Source organism: Rana temporaria, chromosome 2 (assembly GCF_905171775.1).
Source record: "Rana temporaria chromosome 2, aRanTem1.1, whole genome shotgun sequence".
In the NCBI taxonomy this organism is placed as follows: Eukaryota; Metazoa; Chordata; class Amphibia; order Anura; family Ranidae; genus Rana; species Rana temporaria.
The window spans coordinates 346,201,109-346,219,077 of record NC_053490.1 but is presented as its reverse complement, the minus strand read 5'-3'; the positions used below and the strand labels follow the sequence as shown (position 1 = coordinate 346,219,077).

Sequence of the window (17,969 nt, the reverse complement as noted above, 5' to 3'; positions counted from 1 at the left end):
TCAATATATAATGAGAAGCCGCTTGTTACACTATTCATGGAGGCAACAATAGGCCTACCTGCAAATATTACTTTTATTAATTATTCTTATATATACATATATATATTCTTTTCTTTCCCCTCCAATATATATATTTGTTAATCTTTATAAGATCTTCCCAACATGTAGACTTTGTTTTCCCCTCCAGGTCTGTTATTTAAATTCAATTGTATTTTACCCTTAGGGGGCCCTCTGGTGTTCAATGTCCGCAAATACAGTGTTTTCCACATTTATATACCAGCTCTGTTTCTTTTCTTCTTTTTATATATGAGCGTACTTGAGCCCAATATATGCACAAACACCGTACAAAATTATTTCCAACTAATCCTTTTAGTCCGTCTGTAATAATATATATTTTTTTTTATTATTCTGTGTTCTTTCTCTTATTGGTTTGATGGCCACACCGTTATCATTGTGTCCTGTCAGATCGTTTTTGCTGTATCGTCATTGGTTGGCTCTCGCCACATGAACAGCTATAATACATGCCTCTTGCCCTATCTCATCACACTTGAAAAAGGAGCGCGCAGGTCAGTTCCTTTGCGCATTCTCTGAAACGCGTTGTGGTCCTTCTCGGCCCACGTCCAAGCTGACGCTACGTTCCACCAGATGAATTCCCTGCTGGCAGTGAGACATCTACCACGGACATAGCCGGCTCCCCCCGGCCCTCCTCGGGTCCTAGTAGCTACATTTCATCTGGATACGTGGTTCACTGATCGTCAGACTTGTGCCAGCTTCCCTGACTGCAGCATAGTGTATTATGATGTAAGTGCTGGATTATTTTATACATTATATTAAAACACAGTTTACTCAGTGGCGCTTTTCTCCTTACTTTTTTTCTTGCATATATTGAGCTGACTTCGCTTCTGGACAGCTGCCCTGATCAACTGCTAATCATCTGAACTGGCCGTCCACAGCCTTCTACTATATCCTATTGGCATCTTGCTGGGACTGATTTCATTACATCCTAATATGGACTCATGAACTCTCAGACTACACACGCCGCCGTTGTGGTTTGTCCATTTATGTTAATTAATTTTAATTTATTTTTATAGTTTTAAACCCCTAATTGATTGTTTGTGCAGACAACCTGGGCGCTGTACCCCATTGCCATTTCCTTGTACACCCATAAGTGAAAATGTCCAAATATTTTGTGTGGCCACCATAATTTTCCAGCACTGCCTTAGCCCTCTTGGGCATGGAGTTCACCAGAGCTTCCGTGTTGTCACATGAAAAGATATAATAAAATATTTACAAAAATGTGAGGGGTGTACTCACTAATAATGACTCGCATAATGGCACACATAACCGTTTTTCATGACGAGAAAAATGCAATTTTTTTAAATTGGTCATTAAAACCGATCGTGTGTAGGCTCCAGAGTGTTTTGACGAGAAAAGTGGGCATAAAAAATTTAGAAAAGGAAAAAATTATTGCGCTCGTTCTAAATGTGAAAAATAAAATAAAAAAGCTGCGATCAAAAAGTGTTATACCACACCAAACAAATACAAAAAACAGAAAGCAGATCGCGCTATCTGCTTTCTGTTTTTTATAAAAAATTTAGAACCTGCTCTATTTTTTCTCAGTTTTTCACGTCGTTGTTTGGTCATGTGTAGGCTTTAAAGACGGGGAAAAAAACGTGCATGCTCAGAAGCAAGTTATGAGAAGGGAAATTTGCATAATCAAGCCCAAAGGGTGGCGCCATTCGAATGGAACTTCCCCTTTATAGTGCCGTCGTACGTGTTGTACGTTACCGCGTTTTGCTCGAGCATTTTTTATCACGATCATGTGTATACAAGGCAGGCTTGAGAGGAATTGCGTCGATAAAAACTTTTGTTTTTTTCCATGACATGAAAAACGGTCATGTGTACGTGGTATTAGGCTGAATTCACACCTATGCAGTTTTAGTGCTTTTTGCATTTTGCAGATTTGCAATACAGACCATTCAACATTGTTGGAAAAAAGTGGGTGGAGCAACTGCGCTAAACAACTAACAAATATAAACAAAACAAAGTTCATAAAAATACATATGTGATCAGATGCAGTGAATACAAAATAGAGCTGCACCTTACTGTGATTGTTGTACAGTGGTGGCATAAATGGGAAAAAAACAAGGTGCGCTAAATTAAAAAGGTATATAAATAATCCATGAATATTAAAATACATGCAAAAATAGAAAAAATATGACAATGAACATAGTCTATGGAGAATGAAGAAAACAACGTAGATCCTGTTCACCAGTGCAGTGAAAGAAAAAAATAATGATTTGAACACAGTCCACAGGTGTCGGTCGTATTCAATAGTGACAATCCAAAAGGAAAGAGATCCTCCACCATAGAAATAGTGTGTCTGCTTACCAGAAAACCGGCGGTCTCTTAATTAAAAGAAGACCCCAGAAGGCGTTTGGATTAACCCTGTGGTAGTTGGGATGTGGATGGGCTGAGTATGACGTCTAACCCCGTCTCAAACCAATGTATGGGATACTTGGATGACGAATACCATGGAAAATATAGAAGGACCGCAATAGTGTGATACCATAGATAAAATTTATTAAAAAGAAGACAAAAACACACTTACATGGATGCAGTGTAAAATAGGCATGTCAAATTGGCGCTCCGGCCGGAAGCAATCCAAAAAACACCCGTCCAATAGGTAGGAATAGTGCACTCAACGGGGGGTGATCCGATGCGACACACGTTCCGCCCGACCGGTTTCGCGAAAACTCGCTTCCTCATGGGGCACTGGTGGCACACCAAATCACCCCCCTTAAATAACAAAAGTAAAATGAATGACGACCAAGCGTCATCGCAGGCACGTGGGCGCGCATGCGCGCGCACGTTGGAACACAAAGGTCAGACCAGGCCTCGCTCTGGTCCGAACCTGGCGCCAGTGCGCATGCGCCCGCATATACCGAGTCCCAGGGCAATAAAATACATAGGGCTTGGTTCATCCGGACATCGCGGCGGAAGAGAAACAGTCCCACGCCGGATGTCACTGAGAACCAAGCCCCTTAGCGATAATAAATGCGGAAGACAGCTCCGTATCCTCGAGAGCGGCTCCCGCAATGGCGTGTCAATCCACCCAAATGGGGTATCAATAAAAATTAAATAATAAAATCAGCATATTCAATGATAAATAATCAATAATACATTACTAGTAAAATTGGCATATTCGATGGTATACACAACAAAGGGTACATAAAGTATGCCAACTGATATAATAAAAAACCTAATTGACATGAACATCATGCATGCAATCAGGGGTAGATAATAATGTCCAATACAGTCCAAATAAATTGACAGGTTGTTAGGACCAGCTCGATACTGCAAATAAGTACTGTATATAATCATGTATCAAAAATGGCCAGAATCAACATAGTGCGGCGAATAAATATTAAGGCACAGACACCTGATAGAGGTGGCAAACTCAATTGGGCACAACACCTTAATCATTGATACGAGAAATCATGAATTGTTAATAAAGGCATTAATATCTGTAACGATATTCAGCCCATACGGTGTGTACGTTTTGGTACGGTGGATCCAAGCCATTTCTTGTCTGGATATTTCCCGGACAAGATTGCTCCCTCTCCAATGCGGACGATATTTATCGATTCCGATAAACAAAGTATTGGAGGGGTCTCTATGGTGCTTTAAATCGTAATGCCTAGAGACAGAATGCTTATCGAAACCACTTCTGATTTTGGCGATATGTTCGTTTAACCTAACTGACAGAGCCCTCTTAGTGCAGCCTATGTACTGAAGGCCGCAAGGGCACTGGATAAGGTATATGACACCTTTCGTCGAACAGGTTATAAAGGGTTCGACTTCAAAAGTTTGTTGGGTAGCTGTGGACTGAAAAGAACAAATCTTCCTGTCTCTGCAGCTATTTAATGTGCAAACCTGACAGCGTTTACATCTGTAATATCCTGTAAGATTTTCAAGGAAAGTCCTAGCTGCTTTCGGAGGATCATGAACGCTGGGAGCAATGCGACTTCCAATCGTAGAAGCACCCCTAAAAACCACACTAGGTCTTTCCGGAAGGATGGGGGCTAAGACCTGATCTGTAGTGAGAATGTGCCAATGCTTCTGAATCAGCTTCTTGACACTGAAATGTTGTGCAGAAAAAGTTGTAACGAAGGGTAGAGAAAATCTATCACCTCGCTCCTCTCTGTTTTTATCTGCAAGAAGAGCTGTCCTATCTGTATTTCTAACTCTCTCCATTGATTGGAGTAGGATGGAGTTGTCATACCCCTTCTCCTCAAATCTCTTGGAGAGGATTGAGGCCTGGTTCTCAAATGTCAGGGGATTGGTACAATTCCGTTTGATGCGCATAAACTGTCCCAGGGGTACAGATTTTAACCAAGTTGGTAAATGGCAACTATCTAGTGGAATATACGAGTTGCGGTCAGTTGGTTTGAAAAAAGTGGACGTGACAAATCTACCGTTCTCAATATTAATCTGGAGATCTAGAAAATGGATGGATTGTTGACTGGACTCAAAATTAAATGCAATGCCCCGAGTGTTCCGATTCAAATCGGCCATGAAGTCGACAAGATCTGACTCACTCCCATCCCAAAGGAGGAGGACGTCATCGATGTACCTCGACCAGAGTAATATCTCGGGCCGGCGGTGAACATCGATGACGTCCTCCTCCCATTTGGCCATGAAGAGGTTGGCCAAACTGGGGGCATATTTAGCCCCCATGGCCACACCTCTATCCTGTCGATAAAACAAATTATCGAACATGAAATAATTGTGAGAGGCTGCATATTTCAGCAGAACCATGATGAAATCTATTTGGGCTTGTACCAGACCGGACTGTCTAACCAAATACAACTGTACTGCCTCAAAACCCAAATTATGGGGAATAATCGTGTACAAGGAGGTCACATCGGCTGTGACCATCCATATACCTGATTTCGGGGAGATGCTGGCAAGTGTGTTAATGACCTGCTTCGTATCCTTAATATACGAAGGGATCATCTGCACAAGTGGCTGTAAATAAGAGTCTATGTACTTGCCCACCCGGGACGTGATGGAATCAATCCCACTCACGATGGGACGACCTGGGGGGCAAGTCTGACTCTTATGTATCTTAGGTAAATAGTATATCACGGGGGTCCGTGGAGCACTAGGTACCAGGAAAAGAGCATCTTTGTTGTTCAGAATGCCACTTTGGAGACCCTGTTTAACCAGAACCTCAAGTTCCTTTTTGTACCCGCTCAATGGATCCCTACTGAGGGGGGTATAGGTGTCGACATCATCAACCAGCCTGTGCATTTCTTTCAAGTAGTCACACTGGTCGAGAACGACTATACCCCCCCCCCCCTTATCAGCCGGTCTAATAACCAAGGCCTGGTTGTGGCAAAGTGATTCCAAACCCATTGCCAAATCTCTGTTCATAGTAGATTTATTCACTCTAAGTCTGTCCAAATCACTAAGGACCACATCCCTAAACACTTTAATGCTGGGGGCCAAAGATCCTGGTGGATTAAAAAGGGAAGCATTAGACAAGGAGGAATGTTTATATTCATTACTTGCCTGTTGGCCAGAAATGGGGTTAGAAAGAAAATAACGTTTAATACTAAGCCGTCTAGTGAATTTATGCACATCCATATAAGTTTGAAACTTACTGAGATTTCTAGGGGGGGCATATTTCAATCCCTTGTCTAAAAGCTTTTTCTCCGGATCGGTCAGTAGTTGCTGGTTAAGGTTTTAGATACCTACTCCTAAGTTCTCTTTCGTTTTGGCCGACTGGGCCCTCCTCCCCCCTCTGGTCCCTCTCTTCGTTTTGTGGTGTTTCCCTGACCAGTGGGGGCCCTGCGAAAATCCCAATTTTGATTACCGGAATTCCCACTTGGGTTAAAAGAGTAGTTACTCCCAGGCTGTCCTCCAAACGAGTCTGGGTAGCCTAAGGGGTATGTGAATGGATTCCTAGTTGGATTTATGGATCCAAATCCCCCTCTAATAGGTGCTTGACCACCGTTATTATCAAATTCGGAGATAGGATTAAATCGATTCTGGGTAGGAATATTGAAGCCAAAGCCACCCTGACCACCGTCATATTGAGGGCCATAATTTGGTCCCCCAAACCCCATTTGGGGTGGTGGAAAGCGGTAATCTGGGCCTCTGTTCCAAACCCGGGGAGAGGAAACCTGATCGTAATGAACAGCACCATGACCATGGTTGCTACCTCTGGGAGTAAAACCAGAGGCACAACCCTTCTGGTTCGGTCCCTTTTGGGGTACCTTACCTTTTTTGGTGGTATTCTTGACAACCCGGGTGGTATCCCCTTGCCGAGTGGGATGTGTGGTCACCACACGTGATTGTGTAAAATTGGGAAGAAGTGGGGGGCTAGCACCCTCAGATGACTGAGGAGTGGTATCCATCCCCAGATCGCTCTCATTGTTGGGGGAAAGTTTCTTTTGCCACAAAAAGACGAGATTAGATTTGTAATCCTCACTATCTCTGATAAATTTATTTTTATTTTTGGCTTTCTGGTCCCTTTCTTCTTTATCTAAAGTTTTGAGTAAACTGGTAGAATGGTTGATATATTAATCCCCATTTTTAAAGGGGGTGAGTAAATCTTTCACAGATTTAATTTCCTCATCCAGTCTAGTCAATTTGACAGCTCTCCTATCACGGAGAAATCGCAAAAAAGACACCCCTGAATCGTTAAAATATTGGTACCAACCTGCAAGGTCCGTATCCCCTTGTTCCCATCTTAGGCTCCTTGGTACCATGGACCCCTTGATATAGGTCTCCAAGAATGTGACATCCCATTGGGTATGTATTTCAGTTACCAACAAATTCTTTAATCGCATAAACAGACCACCTATATCGGTCCCAGGTACTGAGGGGGTGGAGTCAAATACCCCATCTAGATTGATTACTCGTTTGGAACGAAAGTCAAAAATATCCATAATAACACGGAAAGAGAAGCAGCAATTGTAAATGTAGACAGAAGTGGAAAAAAGTGGGTGGAGCAACTGCGCTAAACAACTAACAAATATAAACAAAACAAAGTTCATAAAAATACATATGTGATCAGATGCAGTGAATACAAAATAGAGCTGCACCTTACTGTGATTGTTGTACAGTGGTGGCATAAATGGGAAAAAAACAAGGTGCGCTAAATTAAAAAGGTATATAAATAATCCTGAGGATCATGAGATAAATAATCCATGAATATTAAAATACATGCAAAAATAGAAAAAATATGACAATGAACATAGTCTATGGAGAATGAAGAAAACAACGTAGATCCTGTTCACCAGTGCAGTGAAAGAAAAAAATAATGATTTGAACACAGTCCACAGGTGTCGGTCGTATTCAATAGTGACAATCCAAAATGAAAGAGATCCTCCACCATAGAAATAGTGTGTCTGCTTACCAGAAAACCGGCGGTCTCTTGATTAAAAGAAGACCCCAGAAGGCATTTGGATTAACCCTGTGGTAGTTGGGATGTGGATGGGATGAGTATGACGTCTAACCCCGTCTCAAACCAATGTATGGGATACTTGGATGACGAATACCATGGAAAATATAGAAGGAGCGCAATAGTGTGATACTATAGATAAAATTTATTAAAAAGAAGACAAAAACACACTTGCATGGATGCAGTGTAAAATAGGCATGTCAAATTGGCGCTCCGGCCGGAAGCAATCCAAAAAACACCCGTCCAATAGGTAGGAATAGTGCACTCAACGGGGGGTGATCCGATGCGACACACGTTCCACCCGACCGGTTTCGCGAAAACACGCTTCCTCATGGGGCACGGGTGGCACACCAAATCACCCCCCTTAAATAACAAAAGTAAAACTAATGGCGACCAAGCGTCATCGCAGGCACGTGGGCGCGCATGCGCGCGCACGTTGGAACACAAAGGTCAGACCAGGCCTCGCTCTGGTCCGAACCTGGCGCCAGTGCGCATGCGCCCGCATATACCGAGTCCCAGGGCAATAAAATACATAGGGCTTGGTTCATCCGGACATCGCGGCGGAAGAGAAACAGTCCCACGCCGGATGTCACTGAGAACCAAGCCCCTTAGCAATAATAGATGCGGAAGACAGCTCCGTATCCTCGAGAGCGGCTCCCGCATCACATGACCAAGTGTGTCGACGTCACACGTCGGCGCACAGCCGTGACGACGCAGAGAGCCCTCGGATGACACGGCGGGGCCCAGGAAGCATCAACACGAGGACCAAGCCTCTATATGGAAAACGGGCTGAGCCAACAGCCAGCCACCTATTGGTCAGACAGACCAAACCTCATTTTGGATGCAAAGACACGGAGGTAGCCACATACACAGGACTCCCGAGATACAGGGTCATAAGTTAAAGCTCTGTACAGAGATGCAGTGGCTAGATGGATTACCAAATAATTAGCAAAGGCAATGGCGTGTCAATCCACCCAAACGGGGTATCAATAAAAATTAAATAATAAAATCAGCATATTCAATGATAAATAATCAATAATACATTACTAGTAAAATTGGCATATTCGATGGTATACACAACAAAGGGTACATAAAGTATGCCAACTGATATAATAAAAAACCTAATTGACATGAACATCATGCATGCAATCAGGGGTAGATAATAATGTCCAATACAGTCCAAATAAATTGACAGGTTGTTAGGAACAGCTCGATACTGCAAATAAGTACTGTATATAATCATGTATCAAAAATGGCCAGAATCAACTTAGTGCGGCGAATAAATATTAAGGCACAGACACCTGATAGAGGTGGCAAACTCAATTGGGCACAACACCTTAATCATTGATACGAGAAATCATGAATTGTTAATAAAGGCATTAATATCTGTATCGATATTCAGCCCATACGGTGTGTACGTTTTGGTACGGTGGATCCAAGCCATTTCTTGTCTGGATATTTCCCGGACAAGATTGCTCCCTCTCCAATGCGGACGATATTTATCGATTCCGATAAACAAAGTATTGGAGGGGTCTCTATGGTGCTTTAAATCGTAATGCCTAGAGACAGAATGCTTATCGAAACCACTTCTGATTTTGGCGATATGTTCGTTTAACCTAACTGACAGAGCCCTCTTAGTGCGGCCTATGTACTGAAGGCCGCAAGGGCACTGGATAAGGTATATGACACCTTTCGTCAAACAGGTTATAAAGGGTTCGACTTCAAAAGTTTGTTGGGTAGCTGTGGACTGAAAAGAACAAATCTTCCTGTCTCTGCAGCTATTTAAGGTGCAAACCTGACAGCGTTTACATCTGTAATATCCTGTAAGATTTTCAAGGAAAGTCCTAGCTGCTTTCGGAGGATCATGAACGCATTGTTTCCTATAGAACACGTTCTGTAGTGCAAATCTGCAAAATGCAAAAAGCACTAAAAATGCAGAGGTGTGAATCCAGCCTTACAGAGATTTACCTTCACTTCATGTCATACTGATAACTGACAGAAAGTAACCGCAACACAGACAGTTTGTACATCTCAGATTTGTACTTATATCCCAGTAGCAGATATCCCGTTGCTTCCTCTCTGGTGAAAGGATTGACAGTATGACAGGAAATAAGGGTAAATCTCTCTAACATTGCCCTGGATAGCAGTAGAAATCCAACAGGAAATCTAACCCTTTCCCACTCTTCCCAGAATTTTGGGCTTGACATTAAAACAAAAATCTTTTTCCATTGGGGTGGAGCTGGAGCTAGACTGTATATGCTCGTAGCAATGGTTGCTAAGTAGTTTTTCATCTGACAGATACATTTCTTTTTCTGGTATAATAGTTTTTATTGTAGTAAGCACAACAACAAAACAGCAGATCACCCACACATATGATAAAGACATGGGCAAAAATGTGATCCGCTAGATTTTTTTGGAAATAAAAAACATCCCCTGAGCGACCTAGGGGTACAAGTCGAAGGTCCACTTATTTCACATTGGCCCCTATGGCCTACTAAGGGAGCCCATGGTTCAGGTGCACTAGTTTGCAGCTAGAGATAATAAATGTGCAACTCTACTTGATACCCCTGCGGGGGAGAAGATATGGATAAGTAGAGTTAAGCAAATGATTGGGAACATTCGCGATCTAATAATTCGGTAGGATAAATGCAATAATTTTGACCTAGCAGCTTTAGCCGCAAGTCCACAGAAATGCCCTAGGTCCGTGGACTTAGGGTCATACCACAGAAAGGTGAGATTGAGGGCAATCTTATGCCTGATCTTAGCTTGCAAAAAAGAAGGGGGAGGGGCGAAGGACGAGTCCTGCAGGCTGGGGGAATTGTGTAGAGACAATTAGGAGAGGCCCAGACTGGATGCAGGGTGGGGAAAGATCACCAGGGCGACCATACTTTGTGAAATTTAGAATGAGAGTCAAGTAGAATGCTAGATATTTTTTCATTGATCATGGGGTCAGTCAAAACGCTCTTCACCGTGGCAAACGGAACAGAAGGTTTCTTCCAGGATCTGGCAATCACCTGTTTATTGGCTATGAACAGGTAAGTCGCCAACTTTTGTTGGTATGAAAACAATCCTTGGATCGGGCACAGCAATAAGACCGCTTTAACATCCATGCAAATTTGCATGTGAAACAAGGAGTAGAGGAGCCCAAACACCCTGCACCGAAACTCCGCTAGACGGGTATAAGACCACCAGGTGTGGACAACTTCCCCTCTTTGCTCGCAACCCCTCAAGCATCTGTCACTATGAATGGGTTTGAGCACACTATCTGGGCCGGGACCCAATATATCTCAGGAGAACTTTTAATGCAGTGTCTAGGGTAGCTGTGTTGAAGGAGAACTTGGCAATGGGGGACCAGGCTTTGCTTAATTTCTCTGGATCAATAGAGATTGCCAGGTCGCGCTCCCACCGCAAGTTGTAAGACATCGCCGCAGGGGGATCTATAGCATTAAGGTAAGAATAGATCCTGGGGAGCCAGGAGAGTGAAGGCAGATGTGTTTGAAAACAGTTTTTTGGAATGGGTAAGAGGAGTTGGGTTTCAGCGAAGACACACAATGGTGCAGTTGGACATAGCAAAAAAATTCCACTGGTGGTGCCTCATGAGTTTCCTGGAGAGAGGGCCAGCAAGGAAAAGTGAGGAATGAAATGAAGTGGCAGACCTCAGTGAACCCATGGGTCAACCAGCAGGAGAAAGAACCCGGTTGGGCAAAGCCCGGTAGAAATGGAGGGTTGTTGAAAAGGAGGAGTAGCGGAATCAAGGGGGACATAAGGTTGCCAGAATAATGAACAGAGTCCCAGAGTTTCAAACTGTGACGCATAAGGGGGCAAAGTTTATGAGAAAGCCGCAGTAAGGCCGAGACAGGAATTGGAGCGCAGTTAGCACGTTTTAGGAGTAGCCACAGTGGGAAGTCCGAAGTCGCCTGGGGTAAAGTCAGTTGAGTAGACTGGTAATATTTTTCCATTTTAGGAACATGAAACCCTGGGGCATTAGTAGGCACAGATGAAAGATAGGATCCTGCTCCTCTGAAGTAAACTTAGAAAAAAAAAGGGGTCATGGATCAGGAGGGTGCGGAAGTAGTATATTACTTTGGGGCGGATAGTCATCTTGACTGCATGGCCTTTCCATGATAAAGAGAGAAACTGCCATGATTGCATTAAGGGTGTAAGCAATCGTAACAAAGGGTAGTAAATGGTGGCAAAGAGGAATGCGTAAGAAGGAGTTAGTTTGATGCCTAAATAGTCCAGGGAGGAGGAGTTCCAGTGGTACGGGAAAAAGGATTGTAGCTGGGACACAGTGGAAGGTGACAAGGTAATATTCAAAGTGGTGGTCTTGTGTGGATTGTACCAGAGCCTGGAGATGGCCAAAAAACAGGAAAGAAGGTACTGAAGGTTAGGTAGAGTCGTCAGAGGGTTAGTCAGGGTCAGGAGTGCATCGCCCGTTAATGGTGGAACCCCTGTATTGAATACCAGTAATATTGGGACCGCCCCTAAGAGCTATAGCCAAGGCTCAAGGGCTAGGATGAATAGAGTTGGCAATAAGGGACATCCCTGCCTGTTCCCTCGATAGATTGAGAAAGGAGCGGAAAGCTGACAAGAATAGGTAACACTGGCAGAAGGGGAGGAGTAGAGGGCAGAGATCCATTGGAGGATTGATTCCCGAACCCTCAAAACTACAAAATGTAACGCAAGAAATCTCAGGATAGCGAGTCAAACACTTTAAAAATGTCAAGTGAAAGAAGGAAGCCTGGGATCTTGCAGTGTTAGAGCAGGTCCATTAAGTGGGCCACCTTACGGACATTGTTTCCTGCTTGGCGCCCAGGGACGAAGCCAGTCCCTGTGAATAAGGGAGTGTAAATATTTAGTGATGTGAGTACCTAGATCAGTGGTTCTTAACCTGGGTTCAATCGAACCCAAGGAGTTCGGTGAGTGAGTCTCGGGGGTTCGGCGGAGGTCACACAGGGCCGCCGGTACAAGGCAGGGGCGGACGGGTGCCCTGGGCGATACCATTTAATATAGGAGGGGGGGCGCAGCCGCAGGTGAAGCTCTGCCACGGCCGGCCAGCGCGGCTAGCGGCACTGTACAAATTGTGTGCCGAGTGCACTCCTGCATCCGGGACCGTCCCCTCCCGGCTCCCTTTCCTGTCTGCTGCAGCCTGTTTACTCCCCCTATGAAGGAGTCTCTTGGTCCCTTCCAGCGGCGTGACATCACTCCACTCACGGCCGGAAGGGGGGACTCGGAGCGCTGTGCAGAGAGCTGTGTGTCGGCGCTGCCTGTGACGAGCTAGAGAGGCAAGGACTAGTCTGGAGGAGCCTGCCTGACTAGTGGAATTTGAACCTAGTAGACAGTGTGCTAAAAAAGACGACTGAACTTGTTTAAAAGTAAGTAGAACCTGTTAAGAGTAGGGTTGTCCCGATACCGATACTAGTATCGGTATCGGGACCGATTCCGAGTATTTGCGGGAGTACTCGTACTCCCGCAAATACCCCCGATACCAAAATAGAATTACCCCCCCGCCGCTGCCGAGGCATCCCGCCGCTACGACGCATCCCGCCGCATCCCCGCTTAGTAAATGCGGGCGGGGAACATTACAGCATTCATTTGAATAGCTGTAGTCTTTCACGCCCCGCCCTTGCTCGGGTGAACTGTCCAATCCGGAGCAAGGGGGAGTGTCTATACACAGCGTGGAGCGAATCATTACAGCTATTCAAAGGGGGATATGGGGGGAGACAATGGCTGCATATGGGGGACATGGCTGCATATGGGGGGACATGGCTGCATATGGGGGGATATGGGGGGGACATGGCTGCATATGGGGGGACATGGCTGGATATGGGGGGAGACATGGCTGCATCTGTGGGGGGGACATGGCTGCATTTGTGGGGGGACATGGCTGCATTTGGGGACACATTTAAAAAAAAGTATCGGTATTCAGTATCGGCGAGTACTTGAAAAAAAGTATCGGTACTCGTACTCAGTCCTAAAAAAGTGGTATCGAGACAACCCTAGTTAAGAGCATATAATTATGGCTGGATTTGGGGGGGGGGGGCTGACTGAGGTGAGGTGACCAGCACTTTATTAATATAAAATGGCAGATAAAAAAAATGTTTCTGTGTTATTTTAAATGAGCCTTCTCAGACTAGCAAAAAAAAAAAAAAAAAAAAATATATATATATATATATATATATATATATATATATAAATTGCAGCCTCACTATGCCATCACATGCAACCTCTGTGCCATCAATTGTCGCCACTGTGCCCATCACATGCAGCCACTGTGCCCATCACATGCAGCCACTGTGCCCATCACATGCAGCCACTGTGCCCATCACACGCAGCCACTGTGCCCATCACACGCAGCCACTGTGCCCATCACACACAGTCACTGTGCCCATCAAACGCAGCCACACTGATTTGCAGTAAATATTCATTATTTTGTTTTTGTGTGAAAATCATGTTTTAATCATGGTTTTGTTCTTTGTTCTTAATGGTTTTGTTCTTTTATGGTTTTGTTCATTTTGTGCACCTATGTATAAATATATACCTAAATATATACCTATGTTTTGAATTTGAAAAAATCATATTTTATTTTTCCAATTAAGAAGGGTTCGGTGAATGCGCATATGAAACTGGTGGGGTTCAGTACCTCCAACAAGGTTAAGAACCACTGACCTAGATGTTTCCCCAATAGTTTCACGGCTTCATTCATTAAGGAGATCGGTCTGAAGACCTGGGGATCTAGAGTGTCCTCCTTATATTAAGGGATCATAGCTATATGCGCTTTCAGTGTGTCCTGAGCAGGCAGAGGACCCTGTTTCAGTCAGTTAAAATAATCCAGTAAGTGGGGAATTAGCAGGAAGGAATAGTTACGGTAGTAGAGAACTGAAAGGCATCCGGCCCAGGAGCCTTGGAGGTGCGTATTGACTTATTAGCTTGCGTGACCAAAAGGGAACAAATAAGAGGCATTTATTGTTGGAGTTACATAATACAGTATGCTTAAAGTAAGGATCACAGTTGTAAACAAAAGCTAGCCATGTGTGTGTCTCTTCTATTCAAGAGGTTTATGTTTTGACTCCACCCTTGCCATGTTCATGTCCATTTCACTGACTGGCTGCAATTTATTACTGAAGGTTGTTTTTTTTTCTTTTGCTGTATATAGCAATGTAGATGTGCTTTTCTGTGATTGCTGTATATGTTTTAAACTAATTATGCTAAACGGTGGGGACAATACTGTGTGACTGTACAAAGGGCTTTTACAGATTGCTGATTATGGACTACACCCCTTTTAATCATAGCCTTATATATTTTACATATATTTTAGTTTTCAATTCACCTTACATTACTTTCATTGCAAATGCACAATTGCAAATCAAATACATTATTCATGATATATAATTTTTCACATTTGACAATTTTTTCCTCAGTCACCACGAATGCTAAAGAGCTAATGCATATAAAAGGAAATACAAGAAGAAGGTAGCAGACTGACGGAAAATAGAAAGGAATACAGGCATATTTATAAGAACTTAAGAGAGGGGAGCTCCATCTTGTGCTGAATGTGTCTCACACAGCAGTGAGAAACCATCAGATCTGTCACAAAAACTGAAGATAGAAAATGTGCCGTTTCCATGGAAACAGCCATCAAATGAGGCCTGTCATGGTAGAGAGCCAGTACAACAGATATGTATATATGCCTATACAGCCTTTGTCATGACAAACTACATACAAATAAATGTTGCTTTTAACATACGAATAAGGTTTCTATGAAAACAGTACAGCATGAAGACAAGGACCTGATGTGTAATAGAAGAATAATAATGGGATGTAATAAAAAAAAATGTACAGAATGATGTCATGAACTGAGGAGTAATAGGAGCCAATGATGAAGTAAAATATATATGTGACGAAAACAACAATAGTAGTTTGTTGATAATAGACCAGAAAATACCACCTTCATCAAAAATGTATTTTTAATAAAAGCACACTGATGATATGTCTACTATTTTCTTTTTGCATGTCATGTAGCAATTTTAGGAACAGGGTTGTTGAGCTACAGGGATGCATTTTCTGCTTTTGTTTTCTTTTTGAATGTGAGGTATTTGCATGATGCCTTATGCCTTCTAAGATTAACCCACAATCATTTGCTGTGAATGTCTGATGATTATGGAGGCCTGCAACATGTGGCACCTCATTATGTCACATAGATTGAACAGTGACAGGCAAATGCATGCAAGGCAAGACCTTCTGTGTTACAGAGTAAAGAAATCTGCAAAATGTATAACCCATTTAAAATATATACGAGTCTGTATTTTCCCTGTCTCGGTTAAAAGGTGAAATACTCCCACATTAGCAACACAAATGTAAATGAGAAATTATGAATAAACCACACAAAAACATATGAGATTAGCTTTATATTAAAAAGGCAGACCAGATGCATTTTTACATTCCAGGTGGTAAAATATTTGTCCTGAATATTTAAATATATACAGAAAATGTCAGCCACACAGCAATGTGTAGCTCTGTGCATGGATCTTCTGATGCTTACAGCTCTAACATAGACTGATAATGAAGCTTCTTTAGATGTATTCTGTAAAATTACAGCTAGCTATGTATAGAAAAAAAATTACTTTTATCCTTCTAATTCTAATTCTGGGTAAAATGAATCTTTTTTTGCTCAGATTGCCGGATTGTCAAGTGGAAGATGATATTTTTTAACATAATGTCGCTCCTGACAACAACAGTAAAAATATATTTCTTTCTTTAAAGCCAAATATTTCCTCTGTTGCATATTAGCGTATAGAGATCCAATATACAGCTATAGACAAGGCCTGGTTGTCTTCTTGTTCCCTAAAACATCTATTTCATAGACCTTGTTAACCATTTGCTGTAGACAGTCTATATAACAAACAACATCGCATTCACTAAGCCATTAAATATGCCCCTAATAGTATACAGTACCTTTAGGCTCTCCTTACAGCTGCAATTGTTCTGTCTTCTGTGTGCAATATAGGAAGGATGTGTCATGTGTGCAGGTGGATGTGTGAAACCATTATACCTTCAGTCTTTTATATCCTTAAGCCAAGTCCAATCCCTCATTGACACCCACACTGCCCTCCTTCATTGGCACTGCAGGCTGTACTCTCCCTCTCCTCTCTCTGGAAGATGTGAGTGGGATGCTGAAGCAGTGAATAGAAGGAGGGAAGAAATGGAGGAGGGGCAGGTTCCATCTCCAAACATACTGATTTGCAATCATATACACAAAAGGCAGGGTAAAGGTAGGGGCAGTGGCAAGCAGACAGTTGTGCATAACTAAAGAGGCTGTACGGGGAGCTTTGCATGCCAACCTGTAGCAGAGATGGTGGACAAATTCCTGTAAGGCCGTTATTATGCAAGCGGCTGAAATAAATGTATATTTTATCTGTAAGCATATAAACTAATATGACAATATAAAAAGAAACAAAAGGCTCATTCACACAGGGGGCGGTAAAAGCAGGCAGTTGAGCCATGGTTTTACCGCCCATCTAAAGAGGGGCATGCAGCTGCTCAGAGCTATATACCATGGCTGCGGCTGCAATGCTTTGCGGAAAACATTAGATTGTTTAGGTGTATGGGGTCATTCTGCAACCACCCTGCAACTGTGTACAATGCACATGGTGTGGCGCTGTGGCTCAGCACTTTCAGGGTTAAATTAGGTGGGGAGGAGGCAACATTGCAGATCGCTTTTTAAAAGGGGGGGGCTGCCCTTACACGAGAACGACTCCTAATATAATGTATATAACGCCTATTAACTACAAGATGCTGTTTTGTATATCCATTTTCCAGTTAGTTTAATATGCTACAGTGAGCGAAAAACGATTTTGATCCCCTGCTGATTTTTGTACGTTTGCCCACTGACAGAGAAATGATCAGTCTATAATTTTTCATGGTAGGTTTATTTTAACAGCATAACAACAAAAATATATAGAAAAACACATTTCATAAGTTATAAATTGATTTGCATTTTAATGAGTGAAATAAGTATTTGATCTCTTATCAACCAGCAAGTACTCTGGCTCCCAGGCGTCTTCTATACAGTTAACGAGCTAAGATTAGGAGCATTCTCCTAAAGGAAGTGCTCCTAATCTCAGCTTGTTAACTGTATAAAAAGACACCTATCCACAGAAGCAATCAACCAATCAGATTTCAATCTTACCACCAAAGAGCTGTCCAAGGATGTCAGGGACAAGATTGTAGATCTACACAAGGCTGGAATGGGCTACAAGACCATAGCTTCTAGTGATTCTAACTGTGGGGGGGTGGGCTACCACTGACATGACAGCAGTAGATCCCTGTCATGTCACTAGGCAGAACAGGGAAATGCCTTGTTTACATCTCCCTGTTCTGCCTCTTGGTCTCACGATCGCGGGCCGCGGTGCTCGCTCGCGCACACGCCTGTACAGCAGCAGATTTGAAGAGACGTACAGGTACGACCATTTGCCTGTACGAGCCCTTATGCTGA

At 43.1% G+C, this 17,969-nt stretch overlaps 1 protein-coding gene across 1 annotated transcript in view; it reads right to left on the bottom strand.

Moving 5' to 3' along the window:
- LRRN2 (leucine rich repeat neuronal 2) overlaps window positions 1–16,658 on the bottom strand; it is a 46,536-nt gene extending 29,878 nt beyond the window's left edge. Inside the window, exon 1 of the mRNA XM_040337589.1 lies at window positions 16,430–16,658. The gene's annotated coding sequence lies outside the window, so the exon portion shown is untranslated. The remainder of the gene's footprint in view (window positions 1–16,429) is intronic.
- Window positions 16,659–17,969: the final 1,311 nt, after the last annotated feature.